The 4,254-nt window shown below is 40.9% G+C and overlaps 1 non-coding gene across 1 annotated transcript; it reads left to right on the forward strand.

Annotated features, from left to right (window-relative positions):
* The first annotated feature begins 3,151 nt into the window (after positions 1–3,151).
* Positions 3,152–3,303, forward strand: LOC114491214. Its single transcript, XR_003684019.1, has one exon. It is a non-coding gene; the product is annotated as a small nucleolar RNA SNORA62/SNORA6 family (small nucleolar RNA).
* The last annotated feature ends 951 nt before the right edge of the window (positions 3,304–4,254 follow it).

Below are 4,254 nucleotides of genomic sequence, written 5' to 3' on the forward strand. Positions count from 1 at the left end.
ATAAATATGATTACCTTACTGGGGGGAGGTACCAACCAGGCAACAAAGGATGGGATAGGAAGGAGACTTCCCAGTACACAAATTTTTATAGATATTTTTAACCAAGCAAATTAGTTACTATTTTAAAAGTAACAGTTTAAAATTCTCATAATGATCTCTATTAAGCACATGCAGATTAAGCCATAATTAACTCTGCTTTGAGTCAAAGCTGAAAAAAAATCAATTAAAAATACAAATGCCAAATTGTGCACCTGTATAATTTTGTTAACCAGTGTCACACCAATAAATTCCATAGGAAGGAAAAAATATCAAATGCCTATATTTTCCTAAAACACTCTACACCTAATTATATAAATGACCAGTAGCAGAAGCCTCAGGGCTAACTTCTCTTTATTGAATGTTTATCTGGGAAGCTCAGACTTGCAGCACATGAGGAAGGGAACAGGCATTTGATTTAGATGATGTTCCCATTTAGTTAACATATTTATAATTTATTAGAAGGGCTGCCCTTTTACCAAATGTGATGAATTACTTTCTCAAGTTAATGAGATGAAATCACATTGGCAGAACTATTTTTTTTAATTGGCTAAGATTTGGCCACTCCTATTTAGAGTCTCCCCCGTATAACTTCTTCAAGATTTTTAAATTATGTATAGAATAGGAGGGAACATAAATGAGACCCCATTAGAAAACAGTTTCTGCATCTACAAAGTTCTGGCAATTGACCTAATTATTTTATTTGGTCAAAGAGACCCTTCTAAGAAATGAGCTTCCACAAGCCTCTCACATAATGTTTAGTTTAGGTAATTATTTCACAGAATTTACCCAGATTGCTAGATCTGATCATATTGCCACATAATTTTTCCATACCTGGATTTTTTCTTTAGTTAATACAAAGCTTCGTATGAAAAATGTGAATGCGGTAGGGTGCTTGTGCAGGGAGCGAACAGGATGCGCGGTGTGGTTCAAGCTAAATTATAGGAAGGCACCCAGAAGGCATTGTCTCTGTTTTAGGAAGCATTCGAGAAGTCTGCGTTGGTCAAGTAAATAACTTACGGGGAATAGGTCCGCATGGGGTGGATGAAGAAGGCCTCCAGAGGGTGAAAAAGAAGCTATTGTTTTTTAAGCACGATTTTATGGTTCAAGGAAACAGATAGGAAAGATGTCACTTGAGAGGAAATGAGTCTTTTTACAGAAAGAATCCAGAGCCTCCTTTCTGGGAGAGAAGGTATCAATAGTCCAACCCTGCTCACAGAGCCTTGAAGTTAGGACGTCTCTGACTGGGTCAACCAGGTGGCCCTCCAAACCGCTACTCAGAGAGGAGGGTCAGTCTGAGTGAGGACCTGGGTCTGTGAAGAAGCTAGACTAGGTGAAGGAGGAGGGGGGATGCGGGAACGGGCACCGTCTGCAGCTGATGAATCTGACTTCAATAGTCCTGCTTGGGTAACAAGCTTAAGCCTGTGAGCAGGCACCTAGAGAGTTTTGTAACCAGCTTCGTCCTCAGTCTCTGCAATTCTGGTGTTTGCAAATAAGACAAACCTGGCTGGAGTGTTAAACAATTAACACTGGGTGGGTCCTTAAGAAAGAGGTTCCAGACTTCCTATTGATAGGGCAACTGGGTACTGGAGGCACTAATTGAACAAATAAGAAGATGCAGCCATGTGCCCCTAGTTTTGAGCGGGTGATGCAAATTAGAAATCATCCTATGTGAACTTCTGAAATTTTGTTTCTTACATCTGCCCACTAACTGAGCTGATTATGGTTTTTTCCTCCACTTAGTAGGAAAGGGTCAAACTCGGAGACCTTCTGATATGAGGATGGTAAAACATTTGTGTCATAGAACAAACAATGCTTGTGACCCCAGAAAACTGAAGGGTGCATCTCTCTTCCCAATCCGATGATATTTAAACATCTGAGCTGCTTAGGACAAAGAAGAAAAATCATGTGTATAGGCTAAATTCAGTATGCATCTCCACGGTCACTTTGATACTCTACAACTTCACTGTACCTAGAACCTGTTTTAATTTATTCATATGTTTCTGCTCCCCCAAGGCCACTATGGAATATTTTTAAAGGATCCTATAAAGAAGAGTCAGCACTTTATTGAGCCACAACTCAGCTCTAGGCTGTAGGTCCTAACTACCCAGAGACGACTAAGATAATCAGAAACAATCAGATATTGCCAACCACCATTTGTTCGGTTTCCTGTCTCCTGTCCCCACTATCATCAGGGATACTTCTCTGTAACATTACTGGATAAACTCAATTTTACCATCGTGGCAGCCAGGATTTTGGTTACTATCTATAAGACTCACTTAAATATCACAAACCCATCCATACTACTGTCTGCTCTGGCTTACCCACATCTCGCCCGCTTTGTTCCTTTTGCCACTAAAGCCCCTGGGCACCCATAAACCCTGACTTACCTTCCTGACTGTGCCTTTGTCGCTACGCACCCAGCAGAGTTCCTGGCACACCAAGTGCTTTTCGTGTCCTTAATGACTTCCACTGAATTCTGCTGGCCTGGAATTCTGGTTAATGATCCTGATCTTTCTCTTTGTGACTCTCTCGCTATGGACCTGAATCTTTGGCCATTACCCCGTGAAACCCAGGCCTAGCTTCCCAGTCTCTGAACCTTGCCTCCTCTAGTTTGGCATGCCATTTTGACTTTGATTTTCCTTTCCAGAAGCACAGGGCCCTTCTCTGCTTCCTTTCCCCCATGAACAGATGTTTGTAACACTAGGATGTAATTTCTTTTCTGTGCCCTCAGCAACGTGAGCTTGCAGTTTGTCGCATCTTCTTGTGACTCATAATTCCCTAGATATATTTGAAGGTATTATTCTATAAAGCTGTTTTTAGAAAGGCAAGAAACTTAGAGTATGAAAGTAGGATAATAACAGATGTAAGTCAAACACTGGAGAAAAGTTAATCCCACTATCCATTAAAAGGGATGAAGCACCAACAGGAAGATTTTGCCTGAAGAATAAAAGCACTTTCTATAACTAGCTTCTGTGTCCTACTGTTCTCCTATTTTTGGTTCTCAGATTACATTTCTCTTTTATCAACGAAAATAGTCATATGATTATATGGTTATGTGATAGTCCATTTCTGAACACTTAATCACATAATTCTTGGGTAAGAAACTGCTCTCCATGCACATTGTTAGAGCTTGGGGTCCAGGCCACTGGTGGCCGGTGGACTCACAAGTGTAGGTAGTGTGCTACATGAGGGGCAAGGTTTTCGCTAACACCATGAGGGTCTCTGCCCTATGAGTGGGGTTTGATAGTAGTCCTTGCTACAAGTGCGAAAAAGAAAAGAAAAAAAAAAAAAAAGAAACTGCTCTCTAAGTTTTCCTTTTTAATTTATGAAGTCCGTCCTGTTCCTGCAGTTACGGGGCCCCTCTCCCCTACCACCTGCACTTCTGGCTCCGCCACCACAAGCACGCCTTGCCTTGCCTTTCTCACCGTCTACATCTCATTCACTTCCCAAAGGGCACAGTGATTATGGCTCAACAGACATCTCCTTTAGGAACGATTTTTTAAAAAACATAATTTACCTAATTAAACACCATATACTTCCTAAATATAAGTTGAGTTTTAGGGCTGGGAGGGATGAAAAAGAGAAATCAAACTCAGAATGATTCCCAGTTATCTTGATTTCGCATAGTTTTCCTTGGGCGAAATTCTAGAATTACAACACTTCATGTGAATATGGGGTGAAGGCCACCCTCAAAGCCCAGCCAACTGAGATTGTTTTCGCTTTTGACTTTATTGCTACATGGTGCCGACAATAATAGTCTATTTTGATTGTTTCGAAATGGAAGCATTTCTTAAAATCAGTTCATTTTGTTATTAAGTGAATATGAATAGTATATAAATACAAGTACAGGCAATTCTGATTTTTCCCAAGTCCCCATCCCCCAACACCAAGTCAGTTGTTGAATATAGTTTCCACACCACCACTATTTTATGCTATGATTTGGTTCCGAGGCTAAGGGAAACCTCTTCAGCCCTTTCTGGAGGAATTCTTCCCTGTAAATGCCTAAAGGGAATCCCATTTTGAGTTCTTGTGTGGACTGTACCAAGTACATCTTTATTCTTTTTTTTTAAGATTTTATTTTATTTCTTTTTAGAGAGGTAAGGGAGGAGAAAGAGAGAGAGAGAGAGAGAAACATCAATGTGCGGTTGCTGGGGGTCATGGCCTGCAACCCAGGCATGTGCCCTGACTGGGAATCGAGCCTGCGACACTTTGGTT

This window comes from Phyllostomus discolor, chromosome 2, assembly GCF_004126475.2.
Source record: "Phyllostomus discolor isolate MPI-MPIP mPhyDis1 chromosome 2, mPhyDis1.pri.v3, whole genome shotgun sequence".
In the NCBI taxonomy this organism is placed as follows: domain Eukaryota; kingdom Metazoa; phylum Chordata; class Mammalia; order Chiroptera; family Phyllostomidae; genus Phyllostomus; species Phyllostomus discolor.